This window comes from Lissotriton vulgaris, chromosome 5 (assembly GCF_964263255.1).
Source record: "Lissotriton vulgaris chromosome 5, aLisVul1.2, whole genome shotgun sequence".
Taxonomy (NCBI): Eukaryota; Metazoa; Chordata; class Amphibia; order Caudata; family Salamandridae; genus Lissotriton; species Lissotriton vulgaris.
Genome location: NC_141693.1, coordinates 489,454,385 through 489,478,856, shown reverse-complemented (window position 1 = coordinate 489,478,856; position 24,472 = coordinate 489,454,385).

Here is a 24,472-nt window from a genome sequence, read left to right as displayed (position 1 = left end):
TGGCAATGAGACGATTAAAAGAAGTAATGTATGTCAACCAATCTTTACTCCCCTGGTGCAAGTTTAGCAGTTTGTTGTCGCTGGCTTGCACAAATGTGTTTTGCAAAGGGTTTGTGCCTGGCATCTTTGAATCTTTAAAAATCATAAAATAAGGGATCATTCTGCCCTTTGTATGAGAGCAGAACACACCCTACACAAATGTAAAGTGTGAACAACTTCTCCCTCTCTCAGCCCAGGAAAACTATCTGTATGCATATGAATGCAGATGTATCCTCTGTCACACCCAGCCCTTCCTGTGGTGTGGCTGTCTTGAAAGTATGCACCAAGTGTAGCTGTCCTCCTAGATCAGACGTGTATTGGAGTCAGACTGCAAAGCATAAAGGGTCATAAGCATAGAGAAATGCCCACTTTCTAAAAGTAGCTTTGCTAAAATAGTAATGTAAATTCCAACAACACCAGTATGCAAGACTTATCACCAGTATTCTCAACACACCAAACAAGGCCAAGCCACTTGATCAGGAACTACCACTTAGAAGTATATAAGGGAATTCCCAATGCTAGCCTATGGGAGGAGTAGGCCTCACAGCTATGAGAAACAAAATTGAATGTTTGTCACTACCAGGACATACCACACAGAGAGGCACATGTCCTTCCTTTTTACTTACACTGCACCTTGCCTACAGGGATACCTAGGGCCTACCTTAGGGTGACCTATGTATAATAAAAGGGAGGTTTATAGCTTGACAAGTAGTTTTAAATGTCATGCAAAAATGGCAGTAAACTAGTAGCATTTAATTTACAGGCCCTGGGTAGATGGGATGCCTTTTTACTAGGGACTTACAAGTAAATCAAATATGCCAAACAGGTATAAACCAATGATACCATGATTAGAGAAGAAACACATGTACTTTAGCACTGATTAGTAGTGGTAAAGTGCCCAAAGTCCTAACACCAACAAAAAGTAGATCTGAAATATAGGCGGAGGAATGCAAAATGTTTGGGGATAATCCTCCGGAAAGGGCCAGGTCCAACAATAAAGAAAGTAGTGCAAGATTCCAGTGAGGTTGAACAGCAGGGGATTTCACAGAAGAAACAACAATTTTGGGGGCTAAAATTGAACTTCTAATTTCATCTCTCTGTACTTACTCTGTGATCTGGCTAAATATCTGGGAATATGTGAAATGGTGGCAATATATAGAGTTGGTCCATTGTCAATTTATCCACTCCCTTATGCTCCCCTTGAAGGAGATGTGCATTGAGCAGTGCCACAAACAGAGCCAGTTACAAAGGGCCATATGTAGGTGGCCCAAATACCGGTCGGAAACAATGAAAATCCATAAATTTCACCGTTCCGACCGGTAAACAGGGATGCGTGATGTAGGGAAGGATTCGGTCTTTACGAAGCGGTAAATACCGATTCCTCACTACCGTTTCCTAAATTACTGACTCGGAAAAACCGATTCGTAATTTACCAAATCGGTAAATAAGAAATGGTAAAAACGAGAAAAGAGATGTAGGTAAAATCGGTAATACAGAATTTCATGAAGTTCGGTATTTAGGAGTCGGTAATTCACACTGACTGAAAGCAGGTGGTAATCAGCTGCAGTGCACATAAGCAGTCCCAAAATGCAACAGTGTGATCACTATGGCGGTTTTCTATGTGATTGCAAGGCGACTACGGCTACAGGCAGCAGGAGTGAGGATCTGTAGACGGGAGGAGCACATTTACAGACAGCGCATCACAATCTTCCAACTGACAGGCTGAGATCCATGAAAGGTACAGGCTACACCTCCACACCATCCTGGACTTGATAAGGGACCTGCACCCACTCCTGGAGCAGACCCAACACCAAGGGCGCACGCCATACCACCACATGTACAGGTGCTCTGTAGCCTACATCTACTTGCATCTGTCAGTTACCAGGAGGTGATAGCTGCAGTAGGCACAGTGTCTCAGAGTTGCCTGTCCCATTTCTTTAGGAAGTTCCTGGATGCCATGATGCAGAGACTGCATCACTACATTAGCTTCCCAAACACACATGGGGAACTGCTGAAAACCAAGACAGACTTTTACCAAATAGCACAGTTCCTGCATGTCATAGGGTGTATTGATGACACACACATTCCAATCTGCACACCAGCAACCACTGAGTATATCTACATGAACAGAAAGTCCACCCACACCATAAATGGGCAGGTAATCTGCGATGCTGTCAACATAATCGCCGACATTGTGGCCAAATTTCCTGGGAGCACTCACGACTCATACATCTCCCAGAACAGTGGGATCTACACACGCCTGGCTGCGGGAGATTTTGGAGAAGGATACCTGCTAGGTAAATCACTATGACACACCCTGATAGATACTGCAGATGAATGTGTTTTGGTATATGTAATTAATGGCACTCTCTCTCTCACCTAGGCGATAGCGCATATGCCATGCGGTCATTTATCCTTACACCCTACCTAAACCCATCAACCCAGAGTGAGAGCCGATACAATGTGGCACACAAATCAACACGCAACGTTGTTGAGCGCATGTTGGACTATTGGAAAACAGGTTCCGCTGCCTTCACAAAAGCAGAGGCGCCTGTCAGTACACACCCATCATCTGCTGCAAAATCATTGCAGCTTGTGCTATGCTTCACAACCTTGCCGCTAAGAAAGGAACAGAAGTTGAATTGACTGACTCTGAAGGCGATGATGATGAATTTGCACAGCCAGAGCCCAAAGCAGCAGGAGTGGCGCCAGCACCAGATGGGAGACAAAGACGTGCAGAGATCACACCCAACTATTTTTAAGTAAGTAAGGAGACACAGCCAGTTGTTATGTGTTAATGACGTAGTCTTAATAATAGGGACCTACGTCACTACACAAAGGGCTCAACCAGCCAGTTCAAATTGTGACAACCCAAAGAGGATGTCATGGGTTACTTCACCCAAATAATTGCAAAAAGTGTGGGCTGCATCAGCGTCTGCGGCCATGCACAACATTGCTGGATGCCATCAGCTGACTGTCTTCACTGGCTGTGGATCCAGCGCCAGCCCCATGCCTTCTGCTGCTCCTCCGGGTGTCTGTAACAGGGGTAATGCTGCTATGACTGGTTGTTTCCTCGCTGTCCTCCACATCCCCAGCACCAGTAGTGGCAAACTGAGTTGTCAGCAGCACTTCTATTGCAGTAGTGACCTTGACCAGCCCCCTAGAGACGTCACAGCTGCAGTGTGCCAGCCCCTCCTGCATGGCCATTGAGCGCCTGCAGAGCAGTGAAGTGGCAGTTGCTAGGCGGTTCACTGCCTTTGTATGGTGTTCCATTTTTTGCCTCTCCCTGTGCCGTGCTACCCTTTCCTCATCCAGTTTGCTGCACAGCAGCATCACGGACTGAGTCATGTCCTCCATGCCCTCAGCCATTCCATTCATGCCCTCAGTCAGCGTGGAGGTCATAGTGGTGATGCCCTTCTCAATGTTCCCCATGCGGTTGTTGAGGTGCTTCACTTGCCGCGTACTGACTGAATTGCTTTGGCTTGCAGGTGCTGCACAATCACCATGTTTGCCTCCAGCCCTGCAAAGACACCATGATCCTCACCCTGTGAAGGTGGACTGCTTTCCCGGGCCCTTCGACGTCTGGCACCTGTGTGTGCTCCCTCAGAGGTGGACTGCAAACCAGCATTACTGCCATCCACTTGCACAGTTGATGTTTCCCCCCCTTGTGTCTTCTAATGATGGCTCCATTTCCTGGAGCATTGCAATAGCATGCCTGTTTGGTTTTACAACTGCAGTTGGTGTTACTGCTGGTGAGGCTAGCAGTAGTGGTGATGTTGGGAGTGGTGGTGAGGCTAGCCATTGTGGTGACGCTGGCAGTAGTGGTGACGCTGGCAGTGTTGGCAAGGCTGGCAGTGGTGAGGCTGGCAGTGGTGGCGAGGCTGGCAGTGGTGGTGATGCTGGTGGTGGTGGTGTGGTATGCCCTGCACTTGCACTGGCCTGCTCTGCTCTTTCCTTCTGGGGTGCCCTTCCTGCCTTGTTCTGATCAGCCCTGCGCGATGTCTCGTCTGTGGACAGAAATTGTACATTAGCTCAGTAGTCCAGCAGCCCTGCATATCCATAATAAATGTACATTTATGGCACACTATCTCAATATCCTCTGGTTGCTTATCACTGATGTGTGTCACATGCCTTGTTGTTCAGTGCGATTACTGTCATGATAGGGGTTTCACTGTCTACATCTCCCATAATGCATTGCTGGTCTTTGCAAAAACCTGTACTGGAGTGGGATTCACACAGCCTAATAGGGGATTGGGGATAGGGAAGGGGGTGCACAATGCTGTGCATGCTTCTTACCTGGAGGTCTATTAGGATGGCGGAACGGAAAAAGTCCGTCCGCCATCCTGTCGGGGTCCGGTACCGTCCGCCACAAGGGCGGAGGAACCGTGCCCCCAATTAGGATGCGTCCGTCACAGTGGCGGGTGCATCCCTCTTTTTTTACATTGCGGCAGACGGTGCTTGAAGCACCGGCCGCCGCAATGCAAAAAATGCACGTTGTACATTTCAATGCACAACATGACAGGCACCGTGCGGTGCCTGTCATGGTGTACATTGAAATGCTGTGGGGTACCATAGGTACCCCCCATGTGTACCCCCACCCCCCTTCACCCTGGGTGCTGCAACTGGCCCCAAAGCAAAAACCGTATGCCTTTCCGTGGCGGCATTGCCACCACGGAAAGGCATTCATCACCGGTCATCCTAATATGGCTGGCAGTGTCTGATACGGTCCCCCCGCCATCGTAATATGGCGGGGGAAAGAAAGGTGGCGGATGGGCAGGGATGGTGGACGGATCACCACTGCCTGCATGGCGGTGGCGATCTGTCCGCCATCCTAATGGACCTCCTGGTTTGGTAGCAGCTCTGGCTGAGCTGTCTGCATTCCCAATTCCACAGACACTTTCGGGCTCTATTGTGGACTCCACAAGCTGCTCAAGTTCAGTCAGGGCAGGCGCCCTGTTCCTTCCGCCTCCTGCCTGGTTGGCTTGTTTTTTGATGTCCACCATCTTCTTTTTGGTGATGCTCCTGAGGTCATACCACCTCTTCTTGAGCACTTCGATGTCCCGGTGGATCACTCATATGGCATTCACCTGTGCCAGAATTCCCAGCCAGATCTTCCATTTTTCTGACTCAGCCACTTGCAGGGACTGCTTCCCAGACAACTTGGTATGCTGTTTCACCACCTCCTCTACCAGCACCTGCAGCTCCCTTGCGCTGTATTTCTGCTTCCTCTACCTTTCACCTCCTTCTCTTTCTGTGTCCTGGCTAGCCATTGTGCAAGTTCTGCAGCAGAAGTTCACCCAGTGGCTCAGTTGCTCTCCTCTGCACTCCCAGCCTCTTCAGAAGGTTCTGATTGAGTGCACCTGCATGGGTGTGGCCACTTCCTGTTTCGGAGGGGTGGTGGATGCTCAGGATTGGCTGATTCCTCAATTGCTGGTGTTTTGAATTTCCGATTCGGTATTTACTGATTCGGTATTTTCCGAATCAGTAATATTTACCGATTCAGTATTTTCCCAATCAGAAATATTTACTGATTCGGTATTTTATTATTTATTACGTACATCGGGATTATCAATTTCTAAATACCGAATTGGTAAAATTCGGTATTAAAGAATCAGTATTTCCAACTTACCTACATATGGCCCAAAGTCCCAAACCCTTTTTAAACATCCTGAAACACTCCCTGAGAAAGATTAATTTCTTGCGAGGTTGTAACAATCCTGCTTAACCTGCCCGCTTAGATATTGTCCATTGAACTCTCAGCCAACACCCCACAGGAGCAGCCTGCTTCATTAAAAGTTATGACAGTAGTCAAGAAAGTGTCTTCACTCTGACCAGTGGATGGAATACCTGGCTGATGTCTGTACAGGATATAGTACCAATGAATAGCCTACCTTATGCTGGAGAAAATTGGCTTTTTGGAAAATTCAGGAAGAAACCATGGTACTCCAGACATGCATATGTCACCTTCTTTTTCTCCAAGACCTGTAATTACCCAGTTTCATCTAGAAGACTAACACCCATGCCTGGATATATCCACCAACCTTGACAATAGAGAAGAGCCAATCACTGAGGCCACTATATTTGAGAATCAGCACCCATCACCATCAACACTTCTACCTCTATAGCAGTGATCAGACCCCTCCTAAAAAAAACCTGCAGACCCCAGCAAACTCAAAAATTATTAACCGATCTCCCTGCCCCCTTACCTGGCCAAAGTACCCAAGAAGGCCATCAAGCAACAGCACATGGAATACGTGGTAGAAAACTGTCTACTTGATGCCTCCCAATCAGGAGTCTGTGCCAACCACAACACTGAGACCGTGCTGACCACCACCACAGATGACATCAGAACCCTCTTCAACCATGGGGAGACTGTGACCCTGATCCTCCTTGACCTCTCTGCTGCATTCAACATAGTTTCCCACTACACCCTCATCAACAGACTAAGTATGCAGCAAAACGTCAGAGGATCCAGCTGCCTCCCTTTATCTCAGAACCTAAGGACATCATATGGGGGTACCCCAAGGATCAGCCCTCAGCTGCACATTCTTCAACACGAACATGAGCCCCTTGCAGACATCATCAGATCCCACAGCCTCAGCATAATCTCCTGCGCAGACGACACACAACATATCCTCTCACTCACTGAATACCCTTCCACCACCATAACAAACTTCTGTGACACTATGACTTATTTTGAAAAATGGGATGAGAGACAACTGCCTTAAACTCAACTCTGACAAGACAAATGTTGTGATCTTGAGAAAGAACACTTCCATATGGCACCACAAGGGACACATTTGAAACACCAAAACTTATTTATTCAGCTGGTGTAAGCCTTCCTTTCAATGATTCAGGAGGGTGTGTATTTATCATATTTTAACTTATTCAAAATGTTCAATCTTTGTACAATTTTCAGAGTGAGAAAACATTCCTTAAGCTGTGGGAACAGTTTAAACACATTTTTACATCCATTACAATGCTTTCATTATATTCAAACACAAAACAAAGCAGAAAAGATTTTTCATCAATGGTTACATTCAAAACTTTTTGATATATGAAAAAAAGAACTGTGAATCATGTACACCTAAGCTCATTCGGGTACATTTGATTATGAATACATTGCCCTAGTTTATTTATGCGTCTCTTTTAAACAGCCAGATAGCCAACGCGTTTCCAAACCCTTCTCTTAATCAATGGGGTTCTTCATCAGGGCTGGGCTGTGTACCTGTGGTGTAAGATTTAAGGGACATTTAGTATCTCCTTCTCCCTGAATTTATGTCATCTAATCAATAAACAGGCTGAGCCTTTACATTGATTTTACCTGGTTTCGCATTAATGTTGAGCGCTGTTTTCTAGGCGGGGCATCAAGTAAAACTTAAGTTTTCACCACTACCTAGAGGGATTGAAGGTAGGTGTTAGACCTGACATCATTGGCTTGAGTCTCTCCTCCACTTTTCTGTTTGCCTCTACTGTTTTACGATGTTTTGCTGGTATATGCTTTGGGCGCCGTGTCACTGCTGATCAGTGCCATAGCGCAAGTGCTCCCTATGTTAAAATGATGTATCTATTGTATCCATGTTTGGCTTATTTGGTTTACTGTCAGTCCCTAGTCTAGTGCACCAGGAGTGCCAGGGCTTGTAAATACAAATGCAGCTCATGGGCTTGCAGCACGTGTTGTGCCACCCACAGGAGCGGCCTTGTAAAAGAATGTCTACGGGTCGGTCATTGCGAGACCCACGTACAGTCTTGCACTGTCACGTCAGCTGCGCAGGTATAACTACTTGCCAGCCCCTCCAACCTTCCCTTAACTTCATGTTAGTCACCCCTATGGTAGGCCCATGGGCAGGGTGCATTGTAAGTGTAAGGTAGGACAAGCCTGACCAAGTTGGCATGTCCTGATAGTGAAGTGCCGCCATCTTAGGGCTTCACTATTGCGAGGTAGCCTGCTCTCCATTGGATAGAATGGGCCGCCGGGATTATTAACGCTATAATCCTAGCTGGCTCGGGGAGCATGGTGCAATGTCGAGTTTGGTATCCCTGAACTCGGGGTTTAATTACGCATCCGTTGGTGTGGATGGTTTTTGGACTCTGGGTTCGAAAATAGCACTTTTAGAAAGTGTCTATTTTCTTGTCTAACCATATCTGGTCTCTGCTGGTCTTACGTGTGTGTGACAGGAGCTGGGTGGCTCCAAGAGGTCTGGATGAGTCAGTGTGGATGAGTGGGACATTACGTTGGGAGTAGGGGGAGAGTAGTTGTTGATAGCCTGCCTTGCCTGATACAATGCTGGCTCCACCTCCTGCCGAGCGACTGATGGCTCTGTGCCTGCCATGGACGATCCTGGCCCCACCTCCTGCCAGGAGGGCGATAGCTCTGCTCCTGCCAGTGTCAATGCTGGCTCCACCTCCTGCGGGGCGTCTGAGGACCCGGCCCGGCTCAATGAATAGGCCAGGTGCTACTGCCTAGCTCCACCCACCACAGACCCAGGATGTTGGGAAATCCCCGGCATAGACAAAGGGATCAAAGACGAAAAGGGGTATAAGAGAAGGACCCCTGAACCAGGAAATCAGATCACTTCTGACAAGGAACCCTGTAACCAAGGACAAGAAGCCTGTTGATCTAAAGGACTGCCTACCCCTTCTGCCTGTGTGCTGTTGTTGGGGGAATCCTGCAGTGCTTCTTTATTTTTGCCAAGGAACCAGGAGAGAGGAACTTGGTGTGTACTCTCACGCTTGCAAGAAAATCTCCAAGGACTGGAAGAGTGCCAGTCTCCTGCCGAAGTCACAGGGCTAAAGGACTTCACCTGCTACAAAGTGCTATCTGCTGGAATTGTGAATCCAGCACCTCTGAAAGAACCAGCAACCACGACGATCGGACGCTGGGCCCAACCGACGCCAGCAGCAACGCCAGTGAGTAGGAGTACGGCTCTAACTCTAGAGGACCTCGTGTCTGCCCCGCTGCTGATCGCATCAACCGTGTGCCCTTCGACGCCGTGAGCGCTGCTCACTCTGTGCAACTGCATCATCGACGACGCCTGCTGAGGCCTGATCGACACCGAAGACGCGACGCCGGATTGCTCGACGCCGCTGATCATCGTGTGCTTCATTTTCCTAAGGTACTGTGTTGTTGGGGGTCCGTGTGACTCCAGGCCCGACGTAGCGCTCCTCGCGGTAGACGCCGAACCTGTGGATTATCTTTGCCCAGCGTTGTGTAGCTCCCGTGTGAGTTACCCTGTTGCTAAAGAACTGTGTTTCCAAGAAGAAGATTTGCTTGATACTAAAAGACTTTTGTGCTACAGAAGAAACTACCTTTGAACTATCCTTTTTCCTTCCTAAACGTATTTATTCCGATTGTGTACAGTTTTGTCGTTATTTGGTCTTGTGCTAAGTCTTATATAAAAATACTTATTTTTATAATACTACGGTGTCGTGTCCATTTGTAGTGTATTCACTGTATTACTGTATGTGGTCATAATTGCTTAACACACAGCCTCTGAGATAAGCCTGTTCTGCTCTGCCAAGCTACCAAAGGGGTGAGCAGGGGTTATCGAAGGGTGTGATCCCCTTGCCCTGACTAGAAAAGGAGTGTCCCTATTTGTCAGAAGTGTATACCTCTGCCAACTAGAGACAGCCGGTTCTAACATTGGATGCAGCGGTGAGGATTTGGACCTTGCATTTATGACCCATGTACAGTGATTAGTGTGCGCTACGTAGTGAAAGCAGACCATAACGCAGTCACAATCTGATTCGGAAGGATCCTATTTTTGTTCTCCGCTTTCCTGAAACTTGATTTTCTGAACACTGCCAGTTTAACCATGAGTGACAACGGAGTCACTGCCCCTGCTATCGTTGTTGTGGAAGAGTTCGAGAGGAGTAAGCTAAAGAAATACAAGAAAGATGAGCTGAAACACTTTTGCAACCAGTTTGAAGTTCCTACCACCGGCCTCTCGAGAAAAGATGATTTTTATAAAGCATTGCAGGCCTGGTGGGAGTCCAGAAATCCCTCTGATGTAGTGGTGGTACCCACAGAGGAAGGGGATGAGGAGGTGCCAGTGAATGGACCTGTGCCCTCTCCCGGAAGCAGTGTTTCCTCCAAAGGTCTTTCCCCTGAAGAAAGAGAAGAAAGGGCGAAAGAGCGAGCTTACAACATGGAGATGGCAAGGCTAAAGATAAATGGGCAGTTGGAGTTAGAAAATGCAAGAGGTAGAAGGGAAGCTGATTTAGAGATCAAAAAGTTGGAGTTTGAGCGAGAGAAGTTAGCTTTGGAGCGTGAAGCCAGGTTGAGGGAACTGGATATCCAAGCTAAAAAGTTAGAGTTGAATCCCTCTGGTGGCAGCATTCCATCCGAGCCTGCAGAAAGTAAGTTTTACTTCCCGAAAGATGTGATCAAAGATTACAATAAGAATGAAGATATTGGTCAATGGTTTAAAGCATATGAGTTAGCATTGTTGGCCCACCAGGTCCCTGAGAAGAATTGGGGAGCGGGGTTGTGGGGTCGCTTTGTGAATGAGGGAAGAGATACCCTGTTAGACATGCCTGTTGCAGATAGGATGTCGTATGCTCATATGAAAGATGCTTTAATGTTGCGATATGGTTTAACCCCCGAGCAGTACAGACAAGCTTTTAGAGAATGTAAGAAGTTGCCTGGTACGACGTGGGTTGAATATGTGTCTTATTTTTGCAGAGCCATGGATGGTTGGGTAAAGGGCAGCAAAGTGGAAAGTTATGAAGCTCTCTATGATTTGTTTGCGTGGGAGCACTTGTCTAATAACTGTTTTCCAGAGCTGCGCCAGCACCTGATTGATAGCAAGATATCTAGCCCTAGAAAACTTGCTGAGGAGGCGGACCGCTGGGTCAGTACCAGGGTCCACAAGGGTCCAGTGGGAGACTCAGCCAAAGGTGGGCAGGGTCCCCAGCAGAAGAGTGGGGGGGACAAGGGTAAACAGAAGGAGTCTCAGAAAGGGCCCCAAAGTAATCCCCACGGGAACCAAGGGAAGGGTTCCCAGCCTCCCCCTGAGAAGAAGCCAGGGGCCCCGACGGGTAAACCTGTTCATAGGGGCCCCCTAACCTGCTACGGTTGTGGGCAGGTGGGACACCGGTTTTATGACCCCCAGTGTCCCAAAAAGGATTTGAATGCACCGCCGCGTGCACCCCCTCGTCAGTTGGCCAGTGTAGCCTTGGGAGGGGAGGAGATGGTTGTCCATGGTGGGAGGGGTCCCGCAGAAATGTCCCTGGTCTCGCTAGGAGACATGCAAATGGTCCCTCCACCCCCTCTGCCTAGTAACACTAGTAAATATAGGCAGTGGGTGACCATTAATGGCCATAGAGTGGAAGCTCTCAGAGACACCGGAGTGAGTGTGACAGCTGTCAAGTGTCACTTGGTGTCCAGAGAGCAGGTGGTTCCCCACGCATTCTACCCCGTGATAGCTGCCGACAACTCCCAGAAAGAGTGTGAGGTAGCTCAGGTTTCCTTTGAATGGGGGGGAGTTTCAGGTACTCTTCAGGTTGCTGTGAGGCCCGCCATGCCTGTCGATTGTCTCCTGGGCAATGATTTGGAAGACTCCCCTTGGGCTAAGGTGGAGAGAGCGGCGCACTTGAAAATGTTGGGTGTGCCAGAGTGGGTGTGTGCAACCACTCGATCCATGACAGCAAGTAAGGGTGTTGATGGGGTCCCGGAGCCTGAAAGTACGGCCCAGGACCCAGCTGTGAAGAGAAGAGGCAGGAGGCGCGGGAAACCGGCCCCCGTAGTTCCCGTGGTCCAGAAGGAGGTAGACCCTGAGGGGGATGCCCTGGAGCCCACAGGGGAACAAATTGCCGAACTGGGAGATCTACCCGAGCTGACCCACTGGCAGCAGGATGGTGGTCCCTCCAGGGAGGAATTCTGTGCGGAACAGAAGGAGTGCCCTTCTCTTGTGGGCATGAGGCAGCAGGCCTCAGCCCAATCCTCAGGTGATCAGTCAGGGTCACATTTTGTGTACTGGGAGAACGACCTCCTGTATAGCGAGCCTAAGGCTGCTGAGCCTGGGTCAGCCCGTGTGCTGGTGGTACCCCAGCGCTTCAGAGCCTTCCTACTGGGTTTGGCTCATGACGTTCCGTTAGCTGGACATCTGGGGCAGGACAAGACCTATGACAGGCTTGTCACCCATTTTTATTGGCCTCAGATGCGTAGGGATGTAGACATCCATTGCAAGACTTGTCGCACTTGCCAGGCAAGTGGGAAAAGCGGAAGGAAGCAGAAGGCTCCCCTCCAACCTTTTCCGGTAGTCAGCACCCCCTTTGACCGGGTGGGTATTGACATTGTTGGGCCCCTGGACCCCAAGACAGCCCTAGGCAACAGGTTCATCCTGGTCTTGGTGGACCATGCCACAAGGTACCCGGAAGCCATCCCTCTCAGGACAGTGACGGCCCCCGTGGTGGGACGGGCACTGATGGGTGTTTTCTCCCGGATGGGGTTCCCAGAGAGGTGGTGTCCGACCGAGGCACCAACTACATTTCGAACTATATGAAGTCTCTGTGGAAGGAGTGTGGGGTAACCTACAAGTTCACCACTCCTTACCACCCTCAAGGAAATGGGCTGGTTGAGAGATTCAACCGGACCCTGAAAGGCATGATTATGGGTCTTGAAGAACCAATGAGGCGGAAATGGGACGTCCTCTTGCCATGCCTGTTGTTTGCTTACCGTGAGGTGCCGCAGAAGGCTCTAGGGTTCAGCCCCTTTGAGCTCTTATACGGTCACCCGGTAAGGGGACCTTTGAGTCTGGTCAAGGAAGGCTGGGAGCAATCTCCCAGGAAACCTCCCCAGGATGTATACAGTTACATGCTGGCCTTTCGGAACCAGACTCGGCGCTTCAGAGAACTTGCTCAGGCAAATCTGGAGGCCAGCCAGGAGGAGATGAAGCGATGGTACGACCGGAATGCCACTCTGGTAGAGCTTCAGCCTGGTCAGGAAGTGTGGGTCATGTCCCCTGTGGAACCTTGTGCGCTCAAGGACAGGTGGACTGGACCGTTTAAGGTTGTGGAGAAGAAGAGCGATGTCACCTACTTGGTGGACTTGAAATCTCCCAGGAACCCCTTGCGGGTCCTGCATGTCAACCGTTTGAAGCCCCACTTAGAAAGGTCCGAAGTGGGCATGCTCCTAGCTACAGATGATGGAACGGAGGAGGAGAGTGAACCTCTTCCTGACCTCCTGTATACCAAAGAGCAAGACGGGTCAGTGGATGGTGTGGTCCTCTCTGAAACACTGACCCTTGAGCAGAAACAGGATTGTCGCCAACTGTTGGGACAATTCCCGGATCTGTTTTCCTTGGTTCCGGGTGTCACGCATTGGTGTGTCCATGACGTTGACACCGGAGACAGCCCTCCTGTGAAGCACAAGGCTTACAGGGTGACTGACAAGGTCCGAGCGTACATTAAGGAGGAGGTCTCCAAAATGTTCGCGTTAGGGGTGATTGAGTCCTCTAGCAGTCCTTGGGCCAGCCCAGTGGTCTTGGTCCCGAAGGCTGCAGCGCCTGGTGCTTCACCGGAACTCCGGTTCTGCGTGGACTACCGAGGGCTCAATTCGGTCACGAAGACTGACGCGCACCCCATCCCCAGAGCTGATGAGCTCATCGATCGGTTGGGGGCTGCCCGGTACCTTAGTACGTTTGACTTAACGTCTGGGTACTGGCAGATCGCCTTGACTGATGGGGCAAAAGAGAGGTCAGCATTCTCCACACCAGATGGGCTATACCAGTTCCGGGTGATGCCCTTTGGGATGAAGAATGCCCCTGCCACCTTCCAGAGGTTGGTCAACCAGGTCTTGGCTGGACTGGAGGATTTCAGTGCCGCCTACCTGGACGACATCGCAGTGTTCAGCGCCAGCTGGGAGGAACACTTGCGCCACCTCCAGGAAGTGTTGTTGGCCCTGCGCGGAGCAGGCCTCACAATCAAAGCCAGTAAGTGCCAGATTGGGCAGGGTTCTGTGGTGTACTTGGGGCACCAAGTAGGGAGTGGTAAGGTGGCCCCCCTGCAACCCAAGATTGATACCATCCTGGCTTGGGCACCGCCCAAAACCCAAACACAGGTGAGAGCCTTCTTAGGACTCACGGGTTATTACAGGAGGTTTGTCAAGGATTACGGTAACATTGTGCACCCCTTGACTTCGCTGACTTCCAGGAAGCAGCCACGAAACGTGATCTGGACTGATGCCTGTCAAACGGCCTTTGACACCCTGAAAACTGCAATGTGCACAGCACCTATACTCCAAGCACCCGACTTTTCGAAAGAATTCATTGTTCAGACGGACGCTTCAGAGCATGGCGTGGGGGCTGTTCTAGCTCAGGTGAATGAAGAGGGCCGAGACTTGCCTGTAGCCTTCATTAGTAGGAGGTTACTTCCCAGGGAAACGAGGTGGAGTGCGATAGAGAGAGAAGCATTTGCTGTGGTCTGGGCACTGAAGAAGCTAAGACCCTACCTGTTTGGGACTCACTTCCGGGTTCAGACAGACCACAGGCCCCTCAGATGGTTAATGCAAATGAGGGGTGAGAATCCAAAACTGTTGAGGTGGTCCATTGCTCTACAGGGGATGGACTTTACGGTGGAACACCGCCCTGGTACAGATCACGCCAATGCTGATGGTCTGTCCAGATTTTTCCGCCTTAGTGATGAGGACTCCCTAGGTTAAGGGTAGTTCTCCCCACATTTCAGCTGGAGGGGACACGTGTTAGACCTGACATCATTGGCTTGAGTCTCTCCTCCATTTTTCTGTTTGCCTCTACTGTTTTACGATGTTTTGCTGGTATATGCTTTGGGCGCCGTGTCACTGCTGATCAGTGCCATAGCGCAAGTGCTCCCTATGTTAAAATGATGTATCTATTGTATCCATGTTTGGCTTATTTGGTTTACTGTCAGTCCCTAGTCTAGTGCACCAGGAGTGCCAGGGCTTGTAAATACAAATGCCGCTCGTGGGCTTGCAGCACGTGTTGTGCCACCCACAGGAGCGGCCTTGTAAAAGAATGTCTAAGGGTCGGTCATTGCGAGACCCACGTACAGTCTTGCACTGTCACGTCATCTGCGCAGGTATAACTACTTGCCAGCCCCTCCAACCTTCCCTTAACTTCATGTTAGTCACCCCTATGGTAGGCCCATGGGCAGGGTGCATTGTAAGTGTAAGGTAGGACAAGCCTGACCAAGTTGGCATGTCCTGATAGTGAAGTGCCGCCATCTTAGGGCTTCACTATTGCGAGGTAGCCTGCTCTCCATTGGATAGAATGGGCCGCCGGGATTATTAACGCTATAATCCTAGCTGGCTCGGGGAGCATGGTGCAATGTCGAGTTTGGTATCCCTGAACTCGGGGTTTAATTACGCATCCGTTGGTGTGGATGGTTTTTGGACTCTGGGTTCGAAAATAGCACTTTTAGAAAGTGTCTATTTTCTTGTCTAACCATATCTGGTCTCTGCTGGTCTTACGTGTGTGTGACAGGAGCTGGGTGGCTCCAAGAGGTCTGGATGAGTCAGTGTGGATGAGTGGGACATTACGTTGGGAGTAGGGGGAGAGTAGTTGTTGATAGCCTGCCTTGCCTGATACAATGCTGGCTCCACCTCCTGCCGAGCGACTGATGGCTCTGTGCCTGCCATGGACGATCCTGGCCCTACCTCCTGCCAGGAGGGCGATAGCTCTGCTCCTGCCAGTGTCAATGCTGGCTCCACCTCCTGCGGGGCGTCTGAGGACCCGGCCCGGCTCAATGAATAGGCCAGGTGCTACTGCCTAGCTCCACCCACCACAGACCCAGGATGTTGGGAAATCCCCGGCATACACAAAGGGATCAAAGACGAAAAGGGGTATAAGAGAAGGACCCCTGAACCAGGAAATCAGATCACTTCTGACAAGGAACCCTGTAACCAAGGACAAGAAGCCTGTTGATCTAAAGGACTGCCTACCCCTTCTGCCTGTGTGCTGTTGTTGGGGGAATCCTGCAGTGCTTCTTTATTTTTGCCAAGGAACCAGGAGAGAGGAACTTGGTGTGTACTCTCACGCTTGCAAGAAAATCTCCAAGGACTGGAAGAGTGCCAGTCTCCTGCCGAAGTCACTGGGCTAAAGGACTTCACCTGCTACAAAGTGCTATCTGCTGGAAGTGTGAATCCAGCACCTTTGAAAGAACCAGCAACCACGACGATCGGACGCTGGGCCCAACCGACGCCAGCAGCAACGCCAGTGAGTAGGAGTACGGCTCTAACTCCAGAGGACCTCGTGTCTGCCCCGCTGCTGATCGCATCAACCGTGTGCCCTTCGACGCCGTGAGCGCTGCTCACTCTGTGCAACTGCATCATCGACGACGCCTGCTGAGGCCTGATCGACACCGAAGACGCGACGCCGGATTGCTCGACGCCGCTGATCATCGTGTGCTTCATTTTCCTAAGGTACTGTGTTGTTGGGGGTCCGTGTGACTCCAGGCCCGACGTAGCGCTCCTCGCGGTCGACGCCGAACCTGTGGATTATCTTTGCCCAGCGTTGTGTAGCTCCCGTGTGAGTTACCCTGTTGCTAAAGAACTGTGTTTCCAAGAAGAAGATTTGCTTGATACTAAAAGACTTTTGTGCTACAGAAGAAACTACCTTTGAACTATCCTTTTTCCTTCCTAAACGTATTTATTCCGATTGTGTACAGTTTTGTCGTTATTTGGTCTTGTGCTAAGTCTTATATAAAAATACTTATTTTTATAATACTACGGTGTTGTGTCCATTTGTAGTGTATTCACTGTATTACTGTATGTGGTCATAATTGCTTAACACACAGCCTCTGAGATAAGCCTGTTCTGCTCTGCCAAGCTACCAAGGGGGTGAGCAGGGGTTATCGAAGGGTGTGATCCCCTTGCCCTGACTAGAAAAGGAGTGTCCCTATTTGTCAGAAGTGTATACCTCTGCCAACTAGAGACAGCCGGTTCTAACAGTAGGTAAAAGTTGTAAGTTTTTGGGCTTCTATCTCCACTTGTTGCCTTCAATATACTTTTAGAGCACTGACACTTACTTGTATGTCTGTTCATGTGATCCTTCACTACATCAGTATCACCATGTCTAAGAATTTAGCTGCGCGTTCCGCGGTGATTTTTGTTCTGTAAGGTCAGAAGTTAAATATCAATTCATGTCCGAAAATGCTGCTGTGATTGTGTGTGCGTTTATTATCTGTTCTGCTTACTTGTGCGCATTGCGGTGGGAGACCCAAGCGTTGCTATATTTGTGCCTGGTTGCGCGATTAGCCACTCGACGATAATTCAAGTTTCTATGAGAAAAAAGAGGGGGCACAACAGTAGTTGCCGTTACTACGCGATCACATTTCTCTTAGTTTAAAGCTTCGGTTCAGTGACCGGGGAGAAGCTTACCCTGGTCCGTGTCTTTGAACGCCGCAATTTGGGGTCTGCACGCCGCGTGACTCTCACTCCATTTGTCAGTATTCGGGGCGGGTTACAACGCTCAGCGGAACGCGGTTTCCCATTTAAATATGCTGCTCAGCATTGTGGGATATGTAGTTTTACGGGTTTTCGGCATTTTTTAACCAAATGGTGTTTCTGAAGGTTGTCATTGTTATAAGTGCAGTGCTCTGGTTCTGATCTCCTCAAAGTGTATAGTTCTTGGGATAGGTGGGGTTCACAGGGGGCTCAATAATTGGATCTTTGTAGTTCGGACATTTCGTTCAAGCCATCCATCACACAATTAAACTTTAAAATTAGATATGCTTCTTTTTGAAGTAGCATGGCATCGAGGTTTCCTCCTCTTGGGGGGATTTTCATGGCTTGCAGTATTGTCCATTTAAAATCTGTCTCATTATGGTTGTGTTCCACAAAGTGCTGGACCATGGGCGCGGACAGCACTTTGTTTTTGATTCTCGATCTGTGTTGAGCTATTCGTTGATTAGCTCTTTGTGTGGTTTTCCCTATGTACAACTTGGGACAAGGGCACATGACTGCGTATATGACGTTGGTCGTTTTACAGTTTGAGAATCCTTTGTGTATCCATTTTATGTTATTGAATAGGAATTCTTCACCTTCTATTGTGTTGGGGCAAGAAACACACGAGCCACATTTATGGTGGCCTGTTACGGGAGGTAGTCTCCATAGCGTGCGCAGATCAGTTTTAGCTTGGCTGATGCCCAGATCGGCTCTAACTATGTGTTGTGCAATGCTTCTGTTCTTTTTTAGGGCAAACAATGGCTCCTCCATTGGAACTTCTGAGTTCTTGATTAAATGCCAGTTCTTTCGAATAATTGATTTCAACTTATTCGTATAAGGCCCAAACGTGGTGACACATATCGGCCTTTCGAGAGGTTTGATTTCTTTCTTTGAATTCAGTAATTCCTCCCTTGGGGTATTCCATGCCCGTGTGGTGGAATGTTTCAAAAGTTTATGAGGATAGCCTCTCTGTTGCAATTGATCACTTAGTATCTGAGAATGGATCAAAAAGTCTTCCTTCCTAGAACAATTCCTTCGGATTCTCAACATTTGTCCGTACGGCAAGTTGGATTTTAGGCTTTTGGGATGGTAGCTTGCATAATGCAGGATCGTGTTCTTATCTGTATCTTTGCGATGCAAGGTAGTTGTCAATTTGTTTTCATAGGGAAAAACCACCACATCAAGGAAAGTCAAGGATGTTTTGCTGGATGTTACTGTAAATTTTGTATCTGGATGTCTGGTGTTAAGCCACTGATGGAATTGGGCAAGCATTTCTTCAGACCCTTTCCATTGGCACCAGATATCATCAATGAAACGATACCATTTAGTGATGTTCTGTTGAAAGGGATTGTTCCGGTAGATGTAACGCTCCTCGTACAGGGCCATGAAGAGCACCGCCATTTCTGGGGCATAAGGACACCCCATGGCGGTGCCCTTCACCTGCACGTAGAACGTGTCCAAGAACCGGAAGTAGTTCCTTTTGAGTGCTATTCTCGCCAAGTCAATAATAAAGTCTGTGGGGACTCTATGTGGTCTGGGTCGTGTCTCGAGGTAATACTCCATTGCTTCAAGTCCCTCCTGCTGGGGTATTTGAGTGTATAGGCTGGTGACATCAAAGGATACCATCAGTTCTTGATCTCCATCAAATGGGGTCCCTTCGATCTTATTGATGAAGTCCCTTGTGTCTTTCAAATATGATTTAACTTCAGGTAGAAAAGGTTTTAGGAATACATCCTAAATATGCTGCTCAGCATTGTGGGATATGTAGTTTTACGGGTTTTCGGCATTTTTTAACCAAATGGTGTTTCTGAAGGTTGTCATTGTTATAAGTGCAGTGCTCTGGTTCTGATCTCCTCAAAGTGTATGGTTTTTGGGATAGGTGGGGTTCACAGGGGGCTCAATAATTGGATCTTTGTAGTTCGGACAGTCAGATCCAAAACGCTGAGTGGTACAGAGAAGTTAAAGAGGATCCAACTCCACAAATCAAAGCTGAGATCCAGAACAAAATAGTGGAGGGTCGAGACATGGGGATATTAGGAACAAAAGAGTTCCAATACTTAGACAAAAAAAGCCCACGCATCCCAGTGATTTATTTTCTCCCGAAAATTCACAAAAGCTTGACTAAACCTCCCGGGAGACACATTGTCTCCTGGTGCGATTCATTATTGGAACCGCTAGCGAAGTACGTGGATGTATTCCTAAAACCTTTTCTACCCGAAGTTAAATCATATTTGAAAAACACAAGGGACTTCATCAATAAGATCGAAGGGACCCCATTTGATGGAGATCAAGAACTGATGGTATCCTTTGATGTCACCAGCCTATACACTCAAATACCCCAGCAGGAGGGACTTGAAGCAATGGAGTATTACCTCGAGACACGACCCAGACCACATAGAGTCCCCACAGACTTTATTATTGACTTGGCGAGAATAGCACTCAAAAGGAACTACTTCCGGTTCTTGGACACGTTCTACGTGCAGGTGAAGGGCACCGCCATGGGGTGTCCTTATGCCCCAGAAATGGCGGTGCTCTTCATGGCCCTGTACGAGGAGCGTTACATCTACCGGAACAATCCCTTTCAACAGAACATCACTAAATGGTATTGTTTCATTGATGATATCTGGTGCCAATGGAAAGGGTCTGAAGAAATGCTTGCCCAATTCCATCAGTGGCTTAACACCAGACATCCAGATATAAAATTTACAGTAACATCCAGCAAAACATCCTTGACTTTCCTTGATGTGGTGGTTTTTCCCTATGAAAACAAATTGACAACTACCTTGCATCGCAAAGATACAGATAAGAACACGATCCTGCATTATGCAAGCTACCATCCCAAAAGCCTAAAATCCAACTTGCCGTACGGACAAATGTTGAGAATCCGAAGGAATTGTTCTAGGAAGGAAGACTTTTTGATCCATTCTCAGATACTAAGTGATCAATTGCAACAGAGAGGCTATCCTCATAAACTTTTGAAACATTCCACCACACGGGCATGGAACACCCCAAGGGAGGAATTACTGAATTCAAAGAAAGAAATCAAACCTCTCGAAAGGCCGATATGTGTCACCACGTTTGGGCCTTATACGAATAAGTTGAAATCAATTATTCGAAAGAACTGGCATTTAATCAAGAACTCAGAAGTTCCAATGGAGGAGCCATTGTTTGCCCTAAAAAAGAACAGATGCATTGCACAACACATAGTTAGAGCCGATCTGGGCATCAGCCAAGCTAAAACTGATCTACGCACGCTATGGAGACTACCTCCCGTAACAGGCCACCATAAATGTGGCTCGTGTGTTTCTTGCTCCAACACAATAGAAGGTGAAGAATTCCTATTCAATAACATAAAATGGATACACAAAGGATTCTCAAACTGTAAAACGACCAACGTCATATACGCAGTCATGTGCCCTTGTCCCAAGTTGTACATAGGGAAAACCACACAAAGAGCTAATCAACGAATAGCTCAACACAGATCGAGAATCAAAAACAAAGTGCTGTCCGCGCCCATGGTCCAGCACTTTGTGGAACACAACCATAATGAGACAGATTTTAAATGGACAATACTGCAAGCCATGAAAATCCCCCCAAGAGGAGGAAACATCGATGCCATGCTACTTCAAAAAGAAGCATATCTAATTTTAAAGTTTAATTGTGTGATGGATGGCTTGAACGAAATGTCCGAACTACAAAGATCCAATTATTGAGCCCCCTGTGAACCCCACCTATCCCAAAAACCATACACTTTGAGGAGATCAGAACCAGAGCACTGCACTTATAACAATGACAACCTTCAGAAACACCATTTGGTTAAAAAATGCCGAAAACCCGTAAAACTACATATCCCACAATGCTGAGCAGCATATTTAAATGGGAAACCGCGTTCCGCTGAGCGTTGTAACCCACCCCGAATACTGACAAACGGAGTGAGAGTCACGCGGCGTGCAGACCCCAAATAGCGGCGTTCAAAGACACGGACCAGGGTAAGCTTCTCCCCGGTCACTGAACCGAAGCTTTAAACTAAGAGAAATGTGATCGCGTAGTAACGGCAACTACTGTTGTGCCCCCTCTTTTTTCTCATAGAAACTTGAATTATCGTCGAGTGGCTAATCGCGCAACCAGGCACAAATATAGCAACGCTTGGGTCTCCCACCGCAATGCGCACAAGTAAGCAGAACAGATAATAAACGCACACACAATCACAGCAGCATTTTCGGACATGAATTGATATTTAACTTCTGACCTTACAGAACAATAATCACCGCGGAACGCGCAGCTAAATTCTTAGACATGGTGATACCGATGTAGTGAAGGATCACATGAACAGACATACAAGTAAGTGTCAGTGCTCTAAAAGTATATTGAAGGCAACAAGTGGAGATAGAAGCCCAAAAACTTACAACTTTTACCTACCTTCAATCCCTCTAGGTAGTGGTGAAAACTTAAGTTTTACTTGATGCCCCGCCTAGAAAACAGCGCTCAACATTAATGCGAAACCAGGTAAAATCAATGTAAAGGCTCAGCCTGTTTATTGATTAGATGACATAAATTCAGGGAGAAGGAGATACTAAATGTCCCTTAAATCTTACACCACAGGTACACAGCCCAGCCCTGATGAAGAACCCCATTGATTAAGAGAAGGGTTTGGAAACGCGTCGGCTATCTGGCTGTTTAAAAGAGACGCATAAATAAAATAGGGCAATGTATTCATAATCAAATGTACCCGAATGAGCTTAGGTGTACATGATTCACAGTTCTTTTTTTCATATATCAAAAAGTTTTGAATGTAACCATTGATGAAAAATCTTTTCTGCTTTGTTTTGTGTTTGAATATAATGAAAGCATTGTAATGGATGTAAAAATGTGTTTAAATTGTTCCCACAGCTTAAGGAATGTTTTCTCACTCTGAAAATTGTACAAAGATTGAACATTTTGAATAAGTTAAAATATGATAAATACACACCCTCCTGAATCATTGAAAGGAAGGCTTACACCAGCTGAATAAATAAGTTCTGGTGTTTCAAATTCGAGCCCTGGCGCCCTTTCTTCTTCACTAATGTTATTGTCCAGCCAGGACCCGTAGGACAAAACCCCCCCCATTTACATAACCACAAGGGACAAGGCACACAACCCTGACATGATCCATAACAGCAAAAGTGACCATGAAATGCCAAGTCAGCTCAGTCACCTCTTCTTGCTTCCACACCACTTGTATGCTCCACAGAATCTTCAGATGGATCTCAGTTGACACCAGAAATACTGTCACCCAGGCCCTCGTCACCAGCTGCCTTAAATACGCAACGCACATTATGCTCTCTATACAAGCATCTCCATCCAGCTCCTCATAAGACTCTAGACTATACAGAATGCTCCATCCAGACTCATACTGGGCTTCCCCAAATGGACCCACATCAACCCCACCTCAGAAACCTCCACTGGCTCACCATCTGGAAGAGATGCCTGTTCAAAATCCTCACTTGGTTGGCAGATGAAGTCCCCTTTGCTGCTGAGGGTCTTTAGGGGCCAGCAAGACCTCCTGTTAACTCCAGTATGCCCCAAACAGTGGGATTGCTGAGATGTGGCTGGAGACCATGCCTCCTTTCTCCACTCTGCAAATGCACCTTTTGGCACTCTGCTGGTGGAGGGAATACGTTCCCCTTGCCTCCTGAGGGATTCAGGACTAAGTGGACACTTTCTCCCAAGCAGCAGTTTGTCAGAAGGCACGTTTGCAGTGTGGCGGAGAAGGGGGCATAGCCTCTGATGACCTCTCAGCAATCCAGCTGCGTGGGTCTTACTGTAGGTAACAGGAGGACTAATTTGCCCCAAGGACCCCCACTAAGCCATTAAATATGAGTGCCCCATGAGGCGTGTTTGCAGAATGCTGGAGAAAGGGGGCATGGCCACTGAAAACATCTCAGAACGTCCAGTGTGGGACTCTTTCAAGGTAACAGAAGGGGGAGTTGGCATCCAAGGTCCCTCAATAGCCAAGGGGGCTTCGTCCCCCTACTAGTAGTGCAACAGAAGGCACGTTTACAGAGGGGTATCGAAAGAGGGCATGGCCCCTTACGAGGTCTCAGCAATCCTGCTGTGTCGGACTTAATGGAGGCAGCAGGAGGGGTAGTTGGCCCCCATGGATGTCCTTGGGGACCAACTACCCCCTCATGTTATTTCCAGTAAGTCCCACTCAGTGTGATTGCTAAGAGGTCTTCAAAGGCCATGCCCCCTTTCTCCACCACACTGCAAACACAGCTGGTGGTGCACTATTCCTGAGAGTCCTTGGGGCCAAGAAGTACTCCTGGTACCTCCTGTAAGCCTCAGACAGCGGTATTCCTGTGAGCTGCTTGAATACCCAGCCCCCTTTCTTCACCACTCTGCAAATGCAAATACTACTTAAAAACCATTAAAATCCATTGAAAATACATAAGAGTTAAAGGGATAGTTCGGAGTTAGCATTTTAAAAACCTTAGAAATTCACTGAAAAAACAATGAAGGTTACAAGGATATTATAGTTAGGAAATGGAATTTAAAAAAACCTTAGAATTTCTTGAAAAAAAAACAAAAGTTACAGAGATGCTATAGTTAGGCTCAGGTTTTACTCATACAAAACCAAAAATATTCAGCAGTTAACTTGCATCCCCAATGCACTGCTTATACACTCACATATTACATCACACATGACATAGTCAGTGACATAGGTCGGCTACCAAACACCTCGTCAGCTGCTGCTTCACGCTGACGTACAGTCTCATATGACATGCTGGCGGATGTTGTATATGTGTCTTTTTAATAGCACACATTGACTTAGCGGCTAAGTCTTCTTTACTGCCTTAAACCTCCCCATCTCTGCATTAATGCTGTCTTACTCACCAAGGGAATTGGTCTACCACGGATCCTCTGATTCCCTTGCCGACCGATTCTTTCTGGATACCACAGCTCGCGGCAGCAAGAGGGGGCAGCCACTAAGGTTTCGCTACGAACTCCAAACAAATTCATTTTGAGGGCAGC